This window comes from Hyla sarda, chromosome 1, assembly GCF_029499605.1.
Source record: "Hyla sarda isolate aHylSar1 chromosome 1, aHylSar1.hap1, whole genome shotgun sequence".
In the NCBI taxonomy this organism is placed as follows: domain Eukaryota; kingdom Metazoa; phylum Chordata; class Amphibia; order Anura; family Hylidae; genus Hyla; species Hyla sarda.
The window spans coordinates 349,732,011-349,757,709 of NC_079189.1; the positions used below are offsets into that span (position 1 = coordinate 349,732,011).

General features: G+C 39.2%; 1 protein-coding gene across 9 annotated transcripts in view; it reads left to right on the forward strand.

Annotated features, from left to right (window-relative positions):
• NFIB (nuclear factor I B) overlaps positions 1–25,699 on the forward strand; it is a 427,846-nt gene that overhangs the window by 247,123 nt on the left and 155,024 nt on the right. The gene's annotated exons all lie outside the window — the stretch shown is intronic.

Consider the following 25,699-nt stretch of genomic DNA (forward strand, 5'->3'; position numbering starts at 1 on the left):
ATACGGTCTGGTATAGTGGCGCTTGTGTACTTCCTGTGGTTTGGACTTTCTATTGAGAACCACCAGGATGTATGATTGGAAGGCCAGGCTGGGGTGAGACATTTTCCAGCCCACTCTGTTGTCATACTGTGAATAGTACAACTTTTCACATGTCCACTAATTAAAATATACATCTTTTGCTATTATATCTTTTCCACCTAGTGCCTTTTGCACATTTGTTTTCAGAATGCATCTTGTCAAGCAATGAAACAAAACCTGTTACTCCTCCTATTCAGTACACACACCTTGATGGCTGGAGCTTTTCACTTGACATTACTTTCCGATGCTGGTATAACAATTTGTGTGTAAACAAGTCTGTTTCATGTTAATAAATAGAGCGTGTGGAGGTGATAGATCATGAGAAAGGTGACATGTCTGCCATGCTATTCGCTTATAGGATGCATTTGTTCCATATTCTGATACATTGTTGTAAGAAGTAAAGTTCTATCACTGTGAGACGTTTTTTTCTTTTTCACCTAAGTCGTCTCATGGTTGGTGTCAGAAGTCGTCCCATTGTACTCTGTGTACACTGTGGACACACGGCCGTGACTGTGATAGCCTAGTTAGTTTGCACATAGTAGATTCAGATAACATGCCCCACAGTAATTTTTCACACCTAAATGACTGTTCCTATTAGTGTGTTAATGAGTCGTCTAAAGCAAGTGACTAGTGTTTGGAATAGCAGTAGAGATCTACAGCGTTTCATCATCCTTTCCCCTGAAAGAGGTCATATCTGCCAGATTTTCATAACTGTATGTCCACTTCTGCTTTCAGGTTTTGTTACTTGTAATGCAAGCACAAAATGTTGAGGTAGAAGGGTCCTCAGATAACCTGGGTGATTCACAGACTTGGTTTACTTCTCCTTGTCCTTAACTGCAGGTAGCAGTAATAATATTTCCCTTGTAAAAAAGTTGTTGTAAGTGAAAAAGATCTTTCAGTGGGTAGAAGAGACAAGTTGTGTCTTGTAGCCCTATTTTTCTAAGTAGGCCTCTAACATCTTAAAACGATGAGAGGAAGAATCCATTAGATGCTGAGCTCAGAGTTCACTTCTCCAGCATTTCAAGTCATTAGAGTTGTTCATATAGGAGGTGTGCCACGTAAATAGAAATATAACTACGTATTAGATGGACGACCAAAGGTACATACACGTTAGATAATGTAGAGAATATGGAGACAAAAAAATGCACTTCCCGTTGCATAGAAATAACAAGAAAAAAACCATTTAATTAAAGGACAGTCTTATGAAGAAACAGGGGAACTTTAGTTGCTTTGCCTTTAGATCACCAGTGGGAGCTATTTTAGCACAGTGGAGGAATTTCAATATGGTTAATTTAAACCAATTTCCCCAATCTCTTCTTGGTTTCTATTTCATTGTATTTCACCGTACAGATATCTTCGCTTGAAGAGCACTTGACCCATTTATTGCATCCACATTCTCATTATGTACATCTCTCACGGAATTCTCTTGTAATATTTTTGTCATAAAACTTTCTGCACACTGGGGTTTAAAGTTTGAGAATGAGTCGAAATCTCTCACAGACATTGCTATTGAATCTTCATAGCCGTTGGCTAGTTTATTGTCTTCATACATGATCCTGAAATATTTCCCAGGTCCTACCAGCCTAATATGTGAGATCAAGTCTCCTTCCACTATGGTGAGAGCCAGCTGTGTAAAGGACCTTGGTGACAGTGGATTGATTCATAAAGGGTTAAAACAGCAGGCTTTAACCCTTTCCCTGGCTGGTTAATGTTTAATTTCTGGAAATATTTGCTGAAAAATGACCTGAATAGTTTCTGAATTGAATAAACTGAAAGTAGAAAATGTTGTAAATTTTGTCTATGACACATCAAAAGAATAGTAAATAGGGCTTGTCACTTAATATTAAAGTTGTGCCTTTTGGGAGAGTAAATTACATTTAATTTGGTGAATTATATATATGTGCGAAATATATTTGCATGTGTGGTTTTACACTCAGCTTTTTATCTATCTATCCATATTTCTATCTTATCTATCTGTTTCATCTATCTATCTATATATCTGTTCTATCTCTCTATCTGGTCATCTATCTATTTATAAGTTTTGCGCACTTAATAAACATAACTAGTATGTTATTTGTGAAGGCAGACATGCAAACCATTAAATTCATGCTAGATGGCAAGAAGAACAGATTTTTTTTTCTTTAGATGCCATGCACAGAAAAAGGATGGTAGCTTGAATGCCAGTGTTGGTTGGCAGTGGCATTAGGATTGGCATGAGCCCCTCTTTGTTTTGCTCAGAAGGCCTGTGATTCGCTGGTTGGCATCCGCATTGCAGTGTCGAGCGATGCTTCAATATATTGACAATTTCCAGAAATAGAAAAGTCAATAATCTGTGTTTTATCTTTTTTTTCCCCCCAAATATTAGCAGATTTACAATACTTCATAGTTTCTTCATAGACTACACAGCTTTTGCCATTGCCTCATTTTACTTGTATTGATCCAGTTTTAAAATGCATTTTGCTGCACAGACTCTCGCACTTTTAACTATTTCTATGCTGAAAGTTTCTGCAGTAAAAATTTTCTAAACATTTGTCTGTATTGTCCTCTGTAAGTACTTTGTAGGTTTGGGTTTACAGAGGACAATTTGCATATAGAAGAGAAAGATCCATAAAAAAGAAAACATCCAAATGTCCAGGACGACTGGGGTAAACAAAATAATCAATAATATGTAGTCATAGTGTAACAGTATCAATCGCAGTATAGAGCGCTGCAGAGATCTGGGGGGGACATCTGTATATGGAATTCTCATTGTCATTCGGGAAGGCTTTCCTTTCATATATTTTATAATGCTTTTTCCTCTCCCTCTGCTGTGGACTGCTGCTTTGAGATCCGCCATTTTGGTTGTCAAGTGCCAAGATTTGAAAAAAAAAAAAAAGGCAGAGAATCTGCATGATGCCAATAATGGTTGCCACTGGCACCGAGGTTGGCATCAGTTCCTCTTTGTCTAGATTCTGAATGCCTTTGATTCGTTGGTTGGCATCCGCAATGCAGTGGGCAAATTGTAAAGTTTTTGACAATCACAGAATGAAAGCTGCTTTACGTGTTTGTTTCAGGGAAAACCACAGCTTTGAATGCCTCTTTGTCTGTGTGAATGTACATGTGTCTACTGTATTAGTGTGTATAATATATATATATATATATATATATATATATATATATATATGTATTTGTATATTTATGTGGCAGTCTAAATGTATGTTTATTAAAATATTTATGTTTTATTGTTATCTTTGAAATGACAGAGGCACAGAAACCATAAACAAAGGTGCATAACACAGCAACATTTATAGCAGCAGTAAAAAAAAAAAATAAAATAAAAAAATGTGCTGCAATGTGTGTTGACGTTCTTCCAACTAAAAAGCTGGGCCAAGGGCTCCTAGGAACAGGTTCTTAGGGAAATGAATAGGTTGGTGCTAACACAGTACAATATAAACATAGAAATCATATAGCATGGCTTAGAAACCGACATTTTGTGTGTCACTTATACCTATGCTAATATGGAAATGTAGATCTGTCCTTCAGATAAGTTTTATACAAGCTTTAGTTCTCGCCTACGTAACAAATCTCAGCTCTGATTTGTATAGCTCTTATTGATTCATGACTTGTCTTCTGTCATGAATCCAAAGACATTATCAAATGTAATAAAAAATCCGACACTGAGTAAAGGAAGTACTGTGCCCATTGTATGTACCTAAGGGGCATGTCTATAAAGAGTAGAGCCTCATCATGTGGCACATCTTGCAAATCTAGGAAACATAGATATCATCAAGAAATATGACAGTCAGCTAGAATGCCGTCTTTACAAACCTATTCCATCTTTTATCCCAGAGCGAGACAGCATTAACATATTAAAGATAGTGGCTATATGTCCACATATGTATGAATACACACAGGCAGCTGTACTGGACGTATTAAGGTGTATATGAACTGTAGCCTGTCCTGCAGTTCACATTGTAACAAATGCGGTAAGTATTGTTGGATATTTTAATAGATATATTATAAATGTATTATACTAAATCAAAAGTGTCCTGCAAACACTATAGATACATGACTCCTTATGGATGTCAACCAGATAAGCAGTGCTTGAATATATAGGCCTAGGTAAATAACACGCCTTGTTTGTTGTTAGGAAAGAATTGGTCGTCATGTGAGAATGTAAAATATGCTGTAAGAAATTGCCTGCATCTCTATGAAATTATGTTTATGGCATAAATTGTGAGGACTTGGAGTCAAGAAATGATATTATATCACCCCAGAATGGTTCATTCTCTGAGAAGAAAACATTTCAAGTCAACTCATTCCTTATTTCCCTTGTTTGCCTGTCAGACATACGTCTTTGGTTTCTTTTTGTTCAGCATTTTTCAATTGAAGGTAGCATTATGTGCGGTTGCGCAATAGTATGCAGGGTCCAGATGGTGACAGTAGGTGAGGATCTTGGTTCTCAGGAGGGATTTGTGAGAAGGGACAGACGGAGACACACCACAAAACCTTGATATGCCGTGAATGCTTCAGTGGCAGATTTCTTATCATTTCTGGTATTTATTAAATGGGTTATCATGGGACGACATTGTAGGTAGAGCAGGAAATAGCTTTCATACATAAAGCACATAGTATATTATCATACTATCATTTAGCCTGAAACTATCAATCTGCTATAGTGTGATTTCCTGTATTGCTGCACAATGCACGGCAGGGATTTTGTACATACGAATTGGCAAAAGATCAATAAATCAGTAGATGAAGCCAAAAGCCAGGTCTTAAATATTCAAATGCTGGCACTAAATAGGAAGTGAGGTTGGAGTATTTGGGATTTTTTTTTCCTAGAGGCTTGGAAAGACTCTTTACGTCCCCTATGCTCTCAGGGCCATGTGGCAGACTGAGTGGCAACTGTGAGACACACAGGGCCCAGCTGTCATTAAGGGTAGCCTGGCACCCGCTTCTTACTTGGGAATAGAAAACTGTTAGCTGCCTGCATATTATGGCTTCCAGTTCCCATCATTTGCTAAAAGAAATCAGCTTGAAATACACCGTAATGAATGAAAGAATAATACAGTACTCCATTTTGTGGCTGGTGTTGTTTTCCCAGAACATTGGGGAATTTAGCATGGATCGGCATACGCATTTCTCTTAATTCTACATAACTATTGTTCTCTAAGAATAAAATGAAAAATATGCAATTTCTAAACAGGAAGTTGGAAATTAGAAAGTGGAAAGGTAAAAAAAAATGATCTAACATAGGGTTAATATTATGCTTATGAGCATCCCTCTCCCCCTATGTGTGTAAGTGCCGAAGTGTATATTAGGCGTTTACATTTTTATAGGACCCGATTTTGGTAAAGATAATGCAGAGTTGAGGCGTTAGGATGTGTAACAATAAACTAAAACATATTTACGCATCTTTAGTAAGGTGTCAGTTGTCTTTATCAGTGTAATTCTTTGCGTTACATCATTAAGGCTACACAATATTGGAATGCATGCCCATGAGCATCTTCTGTCTTAACGGCTTCATTACTAGAAAAGCCAATGGAAAGAAACTTTCACCTTCTGCTTTCATTGATTTATTCTTAGCTGCATGCATGTACCATTATACTGATAAGTACAAAAGAAACAATAGCGCTTGTTACCTTACAAACTATGAGTAGGCCGTGTTTGTCGGCTGCATAAAAAGTTCAGCACTGCTACTTTTGCTACTTTTGTGATCTCACAATGCTGCTGTGTTTTATTTTTCCATTTCATTTGCTTGACACAATGGGCACATAACTGTCCGCTGCAGTGGAGTGCAGAGCGCTATTAAGTCCTTATTACGTGTTACAGCTTTATTTTATTATCGTGTGTCTTGTTTTAAACAGTTCACGGCCTGTTTTAGAAGGTTTTTCCCTTTTGGTTTGGATGGAGTCAGCAGCTTTTTGGATCTGTTTAAACAAAAGAGCGGCAAACTAGCGAGCATATCAATAGAAGGCCATTAAGCATCTTTATTTTGTGTTCTTGTTTTACTATGGTACTCAACCAAGCAGTTCTAATCTATATAGATATACAGCTATATTGTGGACAAAACTAAAGTCTCTTGCGCACATGGTGTATGTTATAAACTTTCCCACATACCCAGGGGAAGATGACTGACACTGCATGGCTCAATAGGGGTAGCACAGTTTTTTCTCACAGAGATATGAGGGGTATGCTGTCAGGCTATATTCATACATATATTATTTTCCATATTTTGAGGCTGCAAAACATTCAAACATTTTTATAAAACCTTTTTCAAAACTTTTTATTTATGTAATTGTTTGTTTATTTTTTATTAAAATTATTTATCTTTTTTAACCTTGGCCTACAGCAAAAGCTATGGCCCCAAAACAGCTTTTTGCGATTGAGATATAATGTCCCAAAATATATGCCGAAATGTGTTCAAAAACAAGGATGCATTTTGGCATGTAAAATGGCCCAGAGAAGTCTATTGCCCTCAATTTAACATTCTTAACGATTACAGACTTAAAATCACACTGAATATGAAACGAGACATTTTCCCATTAAATCCAAAAGGGGGAAAAAAAGCCTTTTTTAGCTGTTTTGCTGTTTTCTGTCTCAGTATGCAGCCAAAAACGGTTACTTAACCCCTTCCGCTCACCGAAACCAGTTGTCCCACATGTCATTGAATTTTTTCTTTTATTACATTTTTTTACACGGAATAATGCTTTATGCCTGAAATTGTATTTAAACATTAAATATGTATCACAGATTTTATAGAATATGGCTAAATATGCTGGAGTTACAGAAAAATTTTCTAGGAAGGCTGGGCACCCATATTATGTCAATTTCATCGGTTCAGATAATTTCTTTTTGGTGCTAAAAATGCTCCAGTTGCGATCAGGCTTTTTCACCTTTTGCCCTGATCTGTGAAGGAGCCAGACTGAAAAGTGCTGCAGTAGACGTTTTCTGATCCGACTCCTAGACCCACCTGGCATTACAACTAACACAATGGATGCCAGGAATGATCCCATTGAAAACAAAAGGATCAATTCTGGCATTAGTTTTCCACTGGAGGGAAAAAGCGCAGATCGTTGGACATCTGCAAATCTGATCTTAAACAACAACTGAGATATTAGAATTAAACATGGCACCAACATGGCCAGTATGAAGTTTGACAATAAAGTTTGCAACAGATGGAATGTGGACAGTTTATCCCGCTGTTGCGAACAATCATTTATATTGTTTGTTGCACTTTTACTTTCCAGTTACAACAAACCTTAAGACCCATTAAAAATCATTGTTAATTCTTGAATTGTTAGTGATGATCTTGAAGGACGCTTTAGTGGGTTTTCATGAACGTTTGTCCTACTTTTCAGCCAGTAATGTAAATTTTGTATACAAAAGAGTTTGTATTTATTTCCTCACATTACAACACGCTGATTGTTTTCTCTGTTGTGGGGAGCAGCTGAATGGGTTAAAGGTTTTTTTTCGGTTTGCACAGTCGAGTCATTTGAAGACAGCAGCAGCGCTCCAGAATAAACAACTAGGCCTATTGAAATTCTGAATTCATTTTCAACTTTGGTTTGTGGTCGAGCCTTAAAAACACCCAAATTAATTGTTTCCAGCAGTAATTTTCAACCTACTGTTGTTCTTAGGTGCCGTTCAGCCAGCTTTAAAAGTATTCCAAGTGAAAAACGAAACAAATTTGTCCAACTTTGTGGACGACTATGTGATTTTTGATCCCTACATTTCTGCAGATGCCGCCCAGACTACTATAAATTTGTCCTGCCATTGAAAAAAAAAAAAAAAAGGAAACCACTTGTTTTATGTGTTTTGTCTCGGCTTCTGGCTGTAATGTCAGGCACCCCTGCTGAGTGATGCAACACTTAGTGTTAGGTTTAATTGACCAGAGCTGATTTGTTAAAACAATTCATTTACGAGGGCAGGAACCGGACAGCCCAGGCCAAGTTTGCTACCTGAATCCCTTGACCTCCAGTGCTGTCTGGGTCAAGGGACGCCTGGCAGCCATTTGAACTCTCCCTTTGTTTGCTGGTGTCACTGTTTTCCCTCTGTATCTTTTGTGGTTACAGCTGACAAGTAGGCCTCAGCCATGGCTTTACACACCAGTGGCTCTCAAGCAATCCCTCGGGAGGGGCCCAGTCTTCTGTTTGATGTGGTCTGGCTGTACTTGTTACTTTTGTTTGCTGACAGTAATAGGGACAAATTGGCACAAGAGGTGTCAAGAGGATTTCCAGCTTTTTAGGAGGAGACTTCATTTCACCTCTTTGGCTCTCTGCCTTTTTTGTGACCCATTCATAAATCTCTTTAGCTTCACAAAGCTTTAAATATTATGCTGCAAACTTCAGACGTTTTACTCCTATTAGATGAAATGCATATAAAGGCAACATGTGAAATGTTATGGAACGATGATGACAATGACTAAACTTAAAAAGTGTTAAATATTTCCAGAACATAGGATACATCAAAAAAGAGCATCAATTTAACTGTGTAGCTGCTGTTACTTTGCAGTAAGCTGACTTTCCAGTTTTGGAGCGAATCCTCAAAAAGTACTAGGAGTTTTATATAATTGAGTATACATACATGCTTATGAAATATTAAAGGAGATCATTGTAGTTCTAAAACAATCATAAAATCTCGGGCCATTTAGAAGGTTTTGGGGCTTTTTGCTAAAATGTGTCTCAGTTATAGTTAAATAGCTATTGGGTACATGTATGACTGGACCCTTGGGTAAAAGATACATGCCATATATACTTAATAACTTAATGTCTCTAAGGATGACTGATGTTTTTGGAAATAAATCTTTTTGTAAAGTGTTTTCACTCAACTTTTAGTTTTTTATATATTTTTTGTGTGATCAGATGTTTTATCGACATTTATATGAAATGCGCTTCAAGCAATGCTCAAGGTATGTATGGTTTCCCAAAAGCTTCACTATAGGGCTTGAAAAATTCATGGTACTTTTACAAGGATAAACCACAGAAACACACGTGTAATGCAGACCGTATATTACCCTATATAGGATAGGGCATTTAGAATAGAAAAAGGCAAACCATATTCTAGTTTTCATTCACCAAGGTTATAAAGGCTACAAACCAGTTTACCTACAAAATACAACTTTTATTTGGTCCTTAATAAGTTTCCGTGGGAGCAAGTGTTCCAGCCCTCTTCTATCACACCAAGGAGGCAGTAAACCTGTTCATTGATCAGAGGTCATCATACTTGGTAATTCGGGATAAAACACGCTTACTGTATGCAAGAGTAAGCTGCAGGCTTCAGTGGCTTCCACACATTTGCAAGCGTTTAGAGCAAGAATTTGGTGTAATTACTGCAGAGAACCTAAATTGTGACTGAAATCCTCTATACGAGGAGGGGAAGAAAGCAAATAATCTGTATAGAGGCCACATTGTTATGCAGGCTTTGAAGGCAGATTTCCGCACTCCAAACCTCAGCAGAAACGCTAGCGTCTAAATTGTTATCTTAAAAAAAAAAAAATTAGCATAATCTTAAAACGGTACACATATGTTTGTGTTCAATATTTGTATAAGTGCTGTAAATCTGACTGTCTAACTTGGCTGCTCTTACATCACTTCAAGTGCCGTATTTGTAGCCCAACCAAAATATTTTGCTCAATGATTTATGAATATCGCACAACATTTTCTGTTCTTTTTACAGAGACCAAATAGGGAGAGAAAGCTGCTTACATTAATATGAGGATCACTGTTTTTTTAGGGATTAAATAGACTTGTTATGCTGCATTAATCCTTTTTTGGTACATTTGAAATGACTTCTTAGCGCTAACAAACACATCATTAGGTCCTAGAATTAATCTACTTTTTACCCTCAGACATGCCTCTAATACAACACATGTGGCAATGGGAAAATCATACCGCAGGTTTGAGATCACGATCGCAGTGGGAGATGCTAAGTAAAATGGTCAATTGGATTTCAAGGCATTATAAGCAAAGGAATAATCATAAAAACGCAAGAGAACCTCACATGGCAGAGAGTGCCAGATAGCAGGTCTCAACACATCTGGTGACTATTTGCTCAAATTGGGTAATAAAGGATAGCAACATTTAGCAACCTTCAAATACTTGCTGGGCTAGGAATTAACTTGTCAAAATAGCAACCTTGTAATGATTGCAAGTAGTAGGTAAAACCTTGTCATGTGTTATGATATTGATGTTCCTTATACTGATACGATAAAGTAGGCTTTGTCATGTTTATCTTTTTCTATTACCTGAGCCATTTTCTGCCATTGCACTTAGTATTAATAACATTTCCAACATCAAGGGTATATTTATGTAGGGCCCATACACTAAGGGCTTTTTGCAGCAAAAGTTCTACAGCTCTTCTGCACCACAAAATATGCACTAAATTGTAAAAAAATTTGGTGCGGACTGTATTAATCATGTAGAAATGTAAATCAAGTTCTTTTTACGTTGTTTGCCTTGGCCTACGTCATATAAACTTCCTCCATATTTATCAAACAGTTGCATGTTCCTCATCAATAGCAACACAGCTTCGATTTAGACAAGTTTCTAAATGTGGTCCGGGCTGGTGCGCAAAACATGTGGTGTTTGCACAAAAATACACACAGTGTTTCTGCAGTAAGTTTGCAACAAACCAAAAAAGTAAAGTCCAGCGCCAGGATCTTGGTATGCCTCTTTATGAGATTGATAACCTCCACACACCTATATGTGCCTTATCACAGCTCCAAACAACAAGGAGACATAATATGGCTTATGAATGAGACCTAAAATGGAAAGTGTTTCTTTCTATTCATCCTTGTAATACTCATTGCAGCCATTGCACACAACATGACGTGCACACAAGAGGATGATGACAAAATGTTGTGCTTGGAACGTCTTGTGCAGTATTGGCAAAAAGTCCAACAGTAATAATAGAGCACATGCAATTAAAATATAGTTTTCTCTTTAATAAACTAAATAAATCAATAATAATAAACTAATCTGAATACACCTGACTTTATAAATAGCTGAACTGTCACTGGAAGATGTATAGAAAGCTCTTTCCCATTCACTTGCTGTCACTGTAATGACATCTTTGGAGCTACTCTTGTTTTCTGTGCGCTGTGTAAACCTCGGTGATGACACCAAAGTAATGCATAAAGTAACTATGGAAATTAGAGTGACCATTATATTGCATATGGGAGTATCAAGGGATTTTAACATTTTATATTGATGGCTGATCCTTATGGTAGGTTTTCAGTGTGATATCGGTAGAAGTTTGAACCCTTGGTACCCTCACCCATAAGAAAAATGGGTCTGAACTGTAGCAGACAAAGACTCATTAACACCTTAAAGGGAATGTGTCATCATTAAAAAAAAAATTATAAATAAAATTGTTCTATCAAGATAAAGCATTTCATTTATGTATTTAGTTTTAGGACAATGTAGTTTTAATGTTCTTTATTAATAAAGTGTGTACTAGGGGCTGCCATATTGTAGCCTCTTTGTGGTGTGACACTTCACAACACTTCGCTTCTGGCAGTTTAACCCTTATAGCTGCGGTCGGAAGTGACCACGGGCTGTAAGTGTTATGACAGAGGGAGGGAGCTCCCTCTGTTTCCCCTGCAGCGTGATCGCAGGGTGCTGTGTGCGATCCCCGGTGGGTGGGGGCCTGCCGCACTGCCGGGACCGAAGAAAACTTAGGGTCCAGGCAGTTTAACCCGTACAGTTGCGGTCAGTAAGGAGTTTTGACAGAGGGAGGGGGCTCCCTTTGTCTCTCTTCTGTAGCACTCTGCACCGATCACGGGGTGCTGCATGTTACCTGGGCAGCCGGGGGTCTTTACAAGGACCCCCAGGTTTGCCCTGGTTATTGGCTGCCATATGTCTGCAATGCTGGAATACTAAGTATTCCAAAGCATAAAAAAGTGTAAAAAAATATATAAAATAAATAAAAGTGTAAAAACAATAAGTGTTAAAAAGTGTAAAAAAATTAAATAAAAAAACATTTATTAAATAAATATGATGAAAAATAAAAATGCATAATGTGTAGGATCACACGGCGCACATCCGCAGCATGCCCGCCAGCAGTCACAATAATGAGCTCCCTGCTGCGGAAGAAGCGTTGATTGTAACGCGAAACCGCCGGCAGTTGCCTGTTTTTCTGAGCACTGTCAGCCTAGGCTGAGAATCCCACGTCACCGAGGTGGTCCGAACTTGGAGGCCGCGAGACCCGTACTGGACGGTGAGTGAAGGCTATGTTTCTTGTGAATGCTGGGTAGCTTTGTGTGTCCACTCAAAATGGCGGATTTCACGCTGGCAGTCATGAGCGGACACACTGAGCTACCCTACACTGCGTCCGCAGTATGTTAGAGGTATCCGTCAGCATCACGTCAAAAAAAAGTGATGCTGACGTATACTGTAGCAGCTCCATTCATTTCTGAATGAGACTGCTACTGTATACTTTGGCATCCCTTTTTTGACATGACAACGGACACCTATACTGCAGAAACGCAGTATGAATGGGGACTATTACCCAACCTCCCCTCCCTCCCTCCAGCAAAATAAACCATTTTTTTCAATATTTTTTTTTTTTAACGCCCAGTTATGGATATATAAGGGCTCAATGTACTCACTTTTGCCCTAGGTGAATACTTTAGGGGGCGAGTTTCGAAAAGGAGGTCACTTCTGGGGGTGCAGTAATGTTCTGACAGCTAGAATGCTTTGCAAGATGAAGTGCGGCCTATAATTTGTATAATGATATCCTGAAAGCCAAATGGTGCTCCTCTCCTTTTGGGTCCCACCATGTGGCCATGCAACCAAATATGGTCTAAGCGGGGGTATTACCGAACACTGGACGAACAGCGTAATAAAATATGGGGTGCATTTTCTACTTTTCAGATGCAATGTACAAAAAATATGTTCCACAAATGATGCATTTGTGGAAAAAAAAAAGAAAATTTTAATTTTTCCACTGGCTTTGTAACCATTCCAGCTACACAAAAAGGACTCAAAGTACTTACTTTTGGTCTAGGTGAATACTTTAGGGGTTTTTGTTTCCAAATGGGGTCACTTGTGGGGGTTCTGTATGGTACTGGCAGCTAAAACCCTTTGTAGGCATAAAGTGCGGCCTATAATCCATTCGGCCTAAAATGATTACCTTAAAGCCAAATGGCGCTCCTCTCCTTCTGGGTCCTACCACGCGGCCAAGGAACCAAATATGGCCTAAGTGAAAGTATTTCCAAACACGGGCCGAGCAGCTCAATAATATATAGGGTGCATTTCTTTCAATATCAGAAGCGATATACAAAAAATATGTCCCACAAGCACATTTCTAATTTTTAACTGCCAAAAAACTATGATGTTAAAATACTCGCTGTACCCCCTAGCAAATACCTTGAGGGGTCTAGTTTTTAAAATGGGGTCATTTGGGGGGGGGGGGGGTCCTATGTTCTACTACCTTCAAATTTCTGCAAACCATGCATAGCACATAAAAAAAAAGATGTACTTCAAGTAAAATTGTTAGGCCTCTAATTCATTTAAAATGTTAAAATAAAAAAAAAGAAATGCTTTCAAAGTAAAGTAGACATCTGAAAGTATAAGTTTCATTAACCTATTTGGTCAGAAAGTATAAATATATGCAACCTATTGGTGTAAAAATAGCAAAAAATCTTTATTGTTTTAAAATTAGTATTAATTTTAGATAAGGTGTAATTTTTTATAAAAAAAAAAGGACTGCATAGAAACGGAAGTCTTTTTTAATTTCACCCCACTAATAAGTTGTTTTTTTCTATTGTTTCTCCGCAGATTTTGATATAAATAGGCGAAGCCATTACAAAGTACAATTGGTGACGCAAATAACAAGCCCTTATATGGGTCTGTAGCTGCAAAAATGAAAGCGTAATGATTTTTAGAAGTGAAGGGGGAAAAAAAGTCCAAAAACCAAAAAATCGCTTGGTCCTTAAGGCCAAAATTGGCATGGTCTTTAAGGGGTTAAAGGCTTCTATTCATGCTGTTTTCGCTATTAGTAAAAGCAGAATGCCACTAATGTGCCCTGTGTGAATGCGGCCTATACATATTACTACATATTGCCAATATTAGGTGAGCAAGGATACAGGTCGCATCGTTGTCTACTTAATCAATACATTTCTTAAAGGAATCACAGAGGAGCAGCATAATGTACAGTTGTAAGTAAAGCTGTTCCAGAATGTTTATTTTATGAAGAATACGGGATATACTAAAGCTTACCTGTTTTACGACGTATACTCCATTTAGAACAATAGTACAATGTATAATGGAACAACCTCTTTGGGAATCCCCCCTTCTTAACCATATTTCCAGTGACCCAACAAAAGCCCCCCCCCCCGAAATGCCTCATTGTTCTGAGTATTCACAAAAAAAAAAGTCCACACTGTATTTAAAAATACTATCGCTTTGGATATCCTTCCTATTGGATAGCAGAGCCTGGATAGAGAGGTATTTTTTTTAGAAGACCACCCCATGGAGGACCACATGTTAGTGCAATTTTGGTTGGTCTTCTCATCTAGGCTTTACCATATTTCTTTTTCAATGTTGTTAATGTGTTTGAGGTCACTACCCAGCAGATGTAGGGATTGTATCAGGGATGACTGTGATTGGGCTAGCTGAAATGTACTACAGTAATGTCTTTACATTATGAGATACAGCGAATAATAAATGAGTGTTCAGTGGAATCTTAGTCTGTGTACCTTATGTGTTGCACAACTAATACTGTAATTCCAGAAAAGGGTGTTGGTTGCCTTGGGGCTTGTGGCCTTTGTGCTATGACTGGTTTTCTTTGCAAAGAAGACTCATAATTAAATAGACACAATAATGAAAATCACAACACACAAACCATAGCCAGTATACCAGCAGAAAAAAGTGCCACTAAAGGCTGAATTTGTGACCTGAAGTTTCCCATGGTCCCATGTTTGTTTGGCTTCAGTTACAATATGATCAATACATAGGGAAAAGTTTGCTATTTATTAGATGTTACATACCAATAAACATTATTTATACCACCATCAGAAGGCTTAACTTTTTATTATATCAGATTCAACCAATGAACATTTTCTCCCTTAAAGGGGTACTCCGCCCCTAGACATCTTATCCCCTATCCAAAGCAGATCAACACGGTCCTGCCGCTGGGGACCCCCGGGATTGTTGCTGCGGCACCCCACTGTCATTACTGCACAGAGCAAGTTCGCTCTGCACGTAATGACAGGCAATACAGGGGACGGAGCAGCGGGACGTCATGGCTCCGCCCCTCATTACATCACGGCCCACCCCCTTAATGCAAGTCTATGGCAGGGGTGTGACGACTGCCACGCCTCCTCCCATAGACTCGTATTGAGGGGGCGAGCTGTGACATCACGAGGGACGGGGCTGTGACGTATCGATGCTCTGGCCCCTGTATTGCCTGTCATTATGTGCAGAGCGAACTCGCTCTGTGTAGTGATGACAGCGGGGTGCCGCAGCGGCAATCCCGGGGGTCCCCAGCAGCGGGACCGCATTGATCTGACATCTTATCCCCTATCCTTTGGATAGGGGATAAGATGTCTAGGGGCGGAGTACCCCTTTAATGGTAACTGATATATAGGTCAAAATTTCAGATATAGGTCTACATTTTAAGCTTAAAGGGGTACTCCGGCGCTTACACATCTTATCCCCTATCCGGGATAAGATGCCTGATCGCGGGAGTCCCGCAGCTGGGGACGCCCGCGATCATGCACGCGACACCCCGTTTGTAATCAGTCCCCAGAGCGTATTCACTCCGGGTCTGATTACTGTCGACTGCAGAGCCGGCGGCGTGTGACGTCACGCCCCCGTGTGATGTCACGCTCCGCCCCTCAATGCAAGCCTACGGGAGGGGGCGTAATAGCTATCACGCCCCCTCCCGTAGGCTTGCATTGAGGGGCGGAGCGTGACGTCACACGGGAGCGGAGGCGTGCCGTCATACGCCGCCGACCCTGCGGTCGCCGGTAGTCAGTCCCGGAGCGAACACGCTCCGGGGACTGATTACAAACGGGGTGCCGCGTGCATGATCGCGGGCGTCCCCAGCTGCGGGACTCCCGCGATCAGGCATCTTATCCCCTATCCTTTGGACAGGGGATAAGATGTGTAAGCACCGGAGTACCCCTTTAATTGTTACTGATAAACATTGAAAGCATTTTGGCCTCATGCACATGGATCTCAAAAATGATGACTATAGAAATGAAACATTATATGGCCATTTGGTGAAAGTCTGGGATAAAAACAAATTGTATTATGTCCTGCATGCATGATGTGAGAAATATTTGCTAGTAGCATTGCTTCTAGCAGAGAATAAGGTGACTAAGGGCTGGTTCACATTGCGTTTTCTCCCATACGGGAGCGCATATGGCAGGGGGGAGCTAAAACCTTGCGCTCCCGTATGCTTTCATATGCGCTTCCATATTTAATTCATTTCAATGAGCCGGCCGGAGTGAAACGTTCGGTCGGCTCATTTTTGCGTCGTATGCGCTTTTACAACCAGACCTAAAACCGTGGTTGACCACAGTTTTAAGTCCGGGGAAAAAGCGCATACAGCACAAAAATGAGCCGACTGGACCGAACGTTTCACTCCAGCCGGCTCATTGAAATGAATTACATACGGGAGCGCATAGAAAGGCATACGGGAGCGAGGGGTTTTAGCTCCCCCCTGCCGTATGCGCTCCCGTATGGGAGAAAATGTGATGTGAACCCAGCCTAAGGCACCATACTGTGGCACCAAGAACTCCTACAGGTCCATGCATATGGTGCGCGGAGCCTTAGTCTAATTTTTTTAATGAAATTTTTTTTAAACTTTGCAAAGTACAGACCTCGAAGAAAGAGAGTGACAACATGTCTACAAAAGCAAGAAAAAGATATGTGGCAAAACACTATGTGGCATATGTAAAACCCAATCATATTCCATATATGGTAAAAATTCTTTAGGAAGACTACTCAAAATTGTGTTGAAAAGTGATCTTCTGTGGAGATAATCTTCTCAAAGCAGATGGCTAAATAAAAAACATGTATGATGGCCTGAAAATTGTCACTAGATAAAGAGAGGGTCTTCTCAAAGAGGTGGCCTTTTGGAAAGCGTTTCACTGTATTATCATAAAGATAGTCCCAAACATTACCCCATTGTACCAATTGAAACAGTTCTACTTTGGTTGTTAGGAAGTCTCTAATTCCTCATAGGATTGCTATTGAACTTTGTACTTTGTTCGCAGTCTAACAAATTTTATATCTGCTGATTTGATTGTACCTATCAGTAACTTTATAGCAAAGTCCATGCTGGTCTTTGCTTCATATACTTTGATGAATGACCTGAGTAAATAATTACTTTATTATTGCTCATGTCAGGGTTTCAGCATCAATCAGAGAAGCGTGCGCTTGATTGTTGCACCACGAACAACTGTCACAGCTGAGTGCATGTCACACATGACCTGGATTCCCCTGTGTGATCGTGTATAAAGTGACATCTAGTCCTTTCTGCGTGGATAACATTTTTTCAATGTATTCCAGTAGACCAGAGTAATAATAACAGTCCATTCGCTAGTGCACCTGTAACTATTTGGGGCACATTTAAAAATATCTGCGAGCCTCGATTTTATGTCAAATGCTTCAAAATGTGTCACCTTTTGTCAAGATTTGGCAAATCTCCTTTTAGAAATTACAAATCTATTTGGTGTTGGAGGCATTTTTATTACAGCTTTTGTGGTAAGCAGGACATGGCTTAGATGGAAAGGGTATGACTTCACTGTAAGGGGTGTGGCAGAATGGGAATGTACAATATTTATGTTAAGTGAGCCATCCAATAGTGGGTATAAGTTAGACTAGTCTAAAGATGGGCAAAACTTCATAGGGCGACTTAGACTAATAGACTAATAAACATGCAAATAGAATGGTTATAGTGGAATATATGGCGTTACTGTTACCTGTTCCATAAAAGCCAGTGTAATACAGACCACAATAAACAGCAGCCCATGAACTGCTGATTACATTTAGGCGCTGTTATCACAAGAATTATAAAAGAATACGGTATATTTAGAAAATTTAGCATGCAATTCCACTGGGAATTTGTAAATGGTAATAATTTTATTCTAAGGAAGACAAAAAAAAAGCCTTAACACTTCATATACCCTACCCCATCCCTGCCAAGATGAAAGGGGGTGTCCAAGTGTCTCTAATGTTTTCTAAATCCTCCACCATTTCCTCTTTCTATACCATGAGGGGAATAATGTTTTTTGTGTAGACTTTGGGGAAAAATTGTTGCAAATTTATAAGCAATCAAGAATTTGTGATTTACCAATGGTTTGTGCAAAAATTGGGAATGTTGCACAAAATTCCAACTGGTTCTTTGCTGAAAACCTTGATAAATCCCCTCCATATCTTTTTTTTCACTACAATATTCTTTTAACTAGGGTAATGAATTCTGACTATACTGTCATGTTATTGAATAGCCATTCTCTCACTATTAAAATATGGTCCTGAAATATTACTTTTGATTCTTCAGCATTTAATGTCTGTCTTATTGGCAAGTAGCCCACTCATCCAGTTAAGAACCATACCATTACCATATAAACGCTCCAACCAATATTATGCAATATACTTTGGAAGAAAGCTGGTTTTGATTAAGAAAAGCATAGATGGCTCAAATTCCCTCGTCTACTAATATTAAACAAAAACGTAGGTGAGTAATATAATCTATGAAGAATGGTAAATTGAATAATTGTACAATTAGCATTAAATGACATCTTGGGAGAATTGATGGAAATGAGTACCCATTTTTCATCCTCAATTTCTCTGATATGATTTTCCTATAATTGATGGCTTAAAGTCTTTGTAACATTTAGAAGGTTTTTTCTAGACAAAAGGATTTCAGAGCTGACCACCCTGAATACTTTCTTATTGCCTGTTTTACTGTAGGGTATGGTCAGACTACGTAATTAGTGTGGAATTCCACGCGCTGAATTATTCGTCAGAATTCCGCATTGTGAACTGCTAACATTAGTGTGAATGGATCTTCTGCAAGACTGGTTCACTTCGGAGTTTCAGTGGCGCACAATTTCGCCGCTGAAATGGATCCGCGCAAAGAAAGAACATGTTCATTCTTTGCGCGGAAGTACGAGAGCACTGCATAGCCATCAATGGTGATGGCGCAGTGCCGTGTGGTCCTACCGCTAAAGTGTTGCGTCGGCGGCTGTCAGATGGAATCTCCGCTTTCGGAATTCTGCGAGCGGAGATTCCTTTCAAAATACATAGTGTGAACATACCCTTAGTGTTCTATAGCTAATACTATTGAAAGTAAACATTCTCTGGTATGGAAAACTCTGTTGTTCTTTCTATACTTTCAGGTGTTCTCAGTTTACCTTTAGCAAACAATTAAGACACTAATGTAATACTATAATTTTTTTCACTTCATTAAAGTGGTACTCCGCCTCTAGACTTCTTGTCCCCTATCCAATCGTTCTTCAGCACGGCACCCCAGTAATCCGCTACACAGAGTGAACTATGCACCCTCCATTTATGTCTATGGGAGGGGGTGTGACATTTTGAGCATCACATATCACATATCCTTTGGATAGGGGATAGGATGTCTGGGGGGGTGGAAGACCCCTTTAAAATGTTATTCTCATGATCAAAATTTGGCAGTGTTAGGAAGTCTCTAGAGAATAAATGTAGCAGAGACCACGCATGTTTGCTGTACTCCATTCACTTGGGGGACAATTTTCTTCTATTATGTGGTCCTAGTGGTCAAACCAATTAAGTCATTATTTGGGAAAACTTTTGGCATACCCCTTTAATATTTCTTGTAGAGGGGATGATCATTTCTAAAGATGAAGTCACTTTAATTCAGTATGTCAGAGCATATGCAAGCTATAGTTAGAGTAGTGATTGCAAGTGATTCCCTTTACATTTCCAAAAAAGAGGACCACTACTTTATTAACCTGTACTTCTTTCTTATACCTAAAGATGTTCTTTTGTGTAACTTTGTTGAGGATACCCTTCTTATTATGATAGATAAGATGGTGTAGAAGGATAACTTTGCAGTCAATGTCAGTTTGCTCAAAACATCAGTTTTAGAGAATCCCGAAAGTTCACGACAGTAATTACATCCATGCCTTCAGCTGAGGGGAATAAGAGGGAAGCCAAAATATGCATTGGATAATGTCATTCATCTGTCACATATGACAGTGGCACTGCCTTACATTCTTTTGGTTTCTCAAAGATTACTGGTTGTTTCTGGTTTGGTCTTTTCGAGTGTGACTGTTGTGAAAAGATACCCACATGAATAGTGGTTGAGTTATGAGTCACATGAAATTTTCTTACTTTCATCCCTTTTTGTGTGTTTCACCAGATCTGATTTCACTTTCTCTTGACTCAGCATTGCTGTGCATTACAAATCACCGCCTCACAAAGAAGCCAGACGTTTCGCACATCCTTAATCTAGCACAGAGCTCTGGTCGCTCTGCTGGTGGTCTTGATGAATTCTTAAGGATTCAGTAATGACAATCAAACCAGCCAGTTTCTTTTGATGCACAGCTTTTGCTTATAGTTGCTATCAACTTTTGGTGTTAGATTTGTAGTTGAGGGCTTTGGGACTTTGTCAAGGGGAATTATGGCTTCCAGTGTGTGAAGTGTAGGGAATTGAACATTGTATTGAAGCCTACACGCCTTATGAATGTACTTTGATTTAAGGCTATTTTCACCTAATATTTGTGGTGCACATTAGCTGTATGTGTTGGGAAATCTTCCTGTTTATGTGGTAAACATTTGCATAAATCCCAATTACAGGATAGAGGCCCAAGGAGTGTCCTTTTAGGCTCCATTCAGATGGTTTCATTTGGGGTTTGCATTTATTTGCTGGATGGAATAGCACACACTTCTTTGCATTCCATAGTGCAGAATCCAATAAAAAGATATCTATCTATAAATGTTGTTGTTTAAAAAAAAACAAAAAAAAAAAACTTTTGACATGTTGTAGAAACGTATAAAAAGTTTTAATGCGTTCAGACTCTAACCGATCACAAGAACATGCTGGTAGAAATCCGTACTTCGCATGTTTTCTCCCAGCTCAGTGTCACGTGACCTGGACAGACAATGTAAATGTAAAAGTTTTTTAAAGTCACAGGTACTCTGTACACAAAATGACCTAAATGATCAGAAGAGTGTTAGACTGTGTTCCCTGCTGCTCATTATAAGATCATGGAAAAAGGAAGGAGAAATTTAGAGAGTCAAAGGGCTCCTAATGGTCGGATTCCCACTTGTAGCATATTTAAAGGGGTACTCTGGTGGAAAACTATTTTCAACTGGTGCCAGAAAAGTAAACATGTTTGTAAATTACTTCTATTAAATAATCTTAATCCTTTCAGTACTTATCAGCTGCTGTATACTACATAGGAAGTACTTTTCTTTTTGAATTTCTTTTCTGTCTGACCATAGTGCTCTCTGCTGACCCCTCTGTCCATGTCAGGAACTGTCCAGAGCAGGAGAGGCTTGCTATGAGATTTGTTCCTGCTCAGGACAGTTCCTGACATGGACAGAGGTGTCAGCAGAGAGCACTGTGGTCAGACAGAAAAGAAATTCAAGAAGGAAAGAGCTTCCTCTGTAGTATACAGCAGCTGATAAGTACTGGAAGGATTAAGATTTTTTTTATAGAAGTAATTTACACATCTGTTTAACTTTCTTGCACCAGTTGATTTAAAAAAATATATATTTTTTCACCGGATTACCGCTTTAAGTTTCCATTTTTCAATCTAGATACTTTACATCATGCAGCAGTTTTGACTTTACTAGTAAAGTACACCAATGTCTATATCTGTTTGGTTATCAATAAAAGTTGGCCATGTTACCTGAAAAATATGTTTTTGCAGAGTATAGGAAAGCTGGTGAAATAGCAATAAGCACAGTCCGCTGCTTTATATCTTTGCAAACACAGACAGGTACAAAAGTTTGTCTCATATAAAATGGCTCCTTATAAAATTAAAGACTTTCAAATGTTACTGTTCAGCACATGGTATGCATTATGGAAGATGAACAACAGATCTGTTTTTAAATAGAAAGAGAAAAATGGTTTTCACTAATCTTACATGTATGAAGTAAGACTACAGATTTACCACTATGATCAACTGGATCTGCAGCATGTTAAACACTATATATACCGTATTTATCGGCGTATAACATGTAGTTTAGCTTATACGCCGATAAACTCATTCTGGCCCCACAGAAGACGCTGTTGTTCAATGATTTAAAGAGGCTGCTTTAAATCATGTAACTGCAGCTGCTTCTGCGGGGCCAGAGTCTCGCCGCCGCTGCCCGGTGATGGGATGGGAATCGGGTGGCGGCAGCGGGACTATGGCCCCGCAGAAGCCGTGGCAGTTACCACGTTTATCGGGGTATACACGCGCCCTCATTTTAACAAGGATATTTGGGTAAAGACCTTTTTTACCTAAATTTCCTTGGAAAAATGAAAGTGTGTGTTATAGGCTGTTGCGTGGTATACCCAGATAAATATGGTATATATCTTTAGGCAGCTCCTATGCTTACCCTAGCCTTAACCTTATAGCATTATACTACTCTTTCAGTTTTACTTTTTAACAACCACAGGTTTACAGATTGTAACCCCTGCCATACATTAAGGTTACACTAGCATAAAATTAATTACTCTGATCCTGGATGTTTCAACTCTTAGATGCAACAGTCAATTGCAACTATAGCATCTAAGTGGTTAGATTTAATGTCACATTTAGAGAGCACAAATGGAATTCCATAGCATCTGGGGACCTGGTAAGGGACTAATGTTCTGCCAGAATCAGGACCTCATATACTTCCTGTCAGTTTTAAGCAGAATATGCTGCAAAAAAAGTACTATTTATACACATTATATTATATGAGTGATCAGAGGATTACATTTGCAAATCCCAAACAGAAACCAAAAAATATGTTTTTTTAATACATTTAAAAAAATATATATAAATAACAAAAGTCCAGAAGAAAACAAGAATACCATTTTATTCTCTTATAAATTCTTTTATGGTAACCCACCCCTAGACATCTTATTTCCTATCCAAAAGATAGGGGATAAGATGTCTGATCGCGGGGGACCCCCCGCGATCTCTTCTGCGGCACCCCAGTCATCCGGTGCACGGAGCGAACTTCACGCTGTGCCGGATGACTAGCGATGCGACGCCGGAGGCTCGTTACGTCACGGCCATGCCCCCTTCCATAGACTTGCATTGAGGGGACGTGATGTCACGAGGGGGCGTTGCCGTGATGTCATCAGCCTCCGATGCCGCAGCTGGTGTTCTAAATGAATGCTGGGTGCTGCAGGGAGATTGCAGGGGTCCCAGTGGCAGGACTCACGCGATCAGACATCTTATCCCTATCCTTTGGATAGGAGATAAGATGTCTAGAGGCAGAGTACCCCTTTAAACCATTGTAAATTAATAAAAAAACTAATATATATATATATAAAATAATTGGTATCACTGTGTTCATAAAAACCCAAACTATAGAATTATTTATCCTGCATGGTAAGAGCTTATTAAACAGTGAAAGAATTACACTGCATCACTATGGACATACACCAGTATGTACACTATTATTTAGGCAAAGGACTGCTACCCTGAGCTTTATGGGTAGCAACAGATGAGAGGGAACATTTTATTTATAAGGAACAGTGTGGATCATATTCAGTAGGCAGACTGGCTCAGCTTGCATGTACGCAGCCTAGGTTTTTTCAGACTCTATGTAAGCTAAGTCCTGCGCCCACTTACTGTAATTTGTCTTGATCTAGCAGTTACTAGAGTCTTGATCTAGCAGTTACTAGAGAGAGAATTCCCCTTACAGCAAGCAGTATACAGCAGATTGAAGAGAAAGGCCACACCTAGTGGCCAAGATTATAGAGATTTTTTGGGGGTAAGGATTAATTTCTGCCTAAATGGGCACTCTCATTAAAATTTTTTTTGCTATTGCACTCCTTATGGTAAATAAAAAATCTTTCTAATGTACTTTGTTTTATTTGTGTTTAAAAAACAGCCACTAGGTGTCTCCCTACTTGTCCAGAGCACATTTCCCCCCTTCTTTTGCACAGACTTTGGACTCCTGCTGGCCTGGCAGAAGTCTAAAATCAGTAATTGTTGAGGGGGGTGTGTGCAGCCTTATCCAATCAGAGCTCATCTCACACACTGAACTGATGTGAGCTGTTTGTAGCAGAGTGAGGGAGGAAGTTCTCCCCTGTATGGCTTCAGATGATGTCACGCCTGCTGGGTAACGCCCCTTCCCAGTCTGTGAATCTGACTGAGACTGAGCAGAAAATACAGAGCAATATCAAGGTAGAAAACTAACACATAATAAAAATAAAGGCAGGGGGTGGTTTTATATAATGGGGGGCAGTAAACTGGGAGGATAATAAAATTTAACAAGATCATGAGAGGTACTCTTTAATGAATATATTTAAAAATGTGTTAAGAATCACATTAAGGGCCATTCTTTGAAACACTGACCATAGGCTAGGTTTACACTGCCTTTGTGCTCCAACCCATTCATGTTCCCTTCAGCTCTTTCTTTCCCCCGCTGAATGCGTTCAAAGAACAGGTGTATAATCCCACTGTTTTCTATTTAGATCTACCAAGGTGTAAAGCTTGCATGTAGTATCCAATCTGTACAGTGGTGTTGACACAGTAAAAAGTTGCATCATCTAAGAATATTTTTTATTTCTTTTTTATAATCCACGATATTCATATAGATAGTGTACATGCCAACATTAAGAACGTATGGCTGCCAGGTGAAAGAAAGATAATGAACATCAACCATATTTACTTGTTCTCTAGAGTTGAACTTGAAGGTCTCTGCATCTGCCTCAGCGTTTAATAGACCTTTGCACATTCTTCTAGCCGCACAGATTACATTAAGGAAATCAAAAGTTTGGATGAAAAGTTTAACAAAGGATTTTCAAAGCGAGTTTCCTAATGAGTGCGCAATGCAGGCTGCAACAGGATATGGCTGCTGAGCAGTAATGGTCTAATGACAGAGCACTCATAAAGGCTGAATGATGGCTGAAAATATGATCTGCTTGTTTCCTTAGTAGAAAGCACCCGAAGAACATTCCTAATGTTCCCTTCTTTTCTTTGCTGCGAGGGCCTCTAACAATAAAAACTCTGTGCAGTTTGGGAGCACCATATTAGATATTTACTGGCACAATGCAACGTGATCCCTTGGTTCCAGAGGTTGGCTGTTCTTTAAATTTTGGCAAAGTCTTCAAACTCTGTGATCCAATCTAATCCTTAATTGTTTTCTAGGGTGCATTAAATATTCACTCCACCTATATAAACTTGTATTTTTAGCTTTGTAAGGCTTGATACGTGTTTAAAAAAAAAAAAAAAAACATTCGCCGACCAGTTTTGCCGGGGTTCACTTAGAATTTTCTACATTTATGTGTAGAGTATTGACAAAAGAATGGTCAGCCATTATTTTTTCCCTTTTAACTTTGCTTTCCTCTAGTCCAGTGATGTCCAAACTGTGGGCCTCCAGATGTTGCAAAACTACAACTTTGGAATTTGTGAAGCGGAATTTGTGAACGGAAAATCCGCTTGGAAATTTCTGCCTGAAGAAAGGCATTGCTCTTTCTTCAGGCGGAA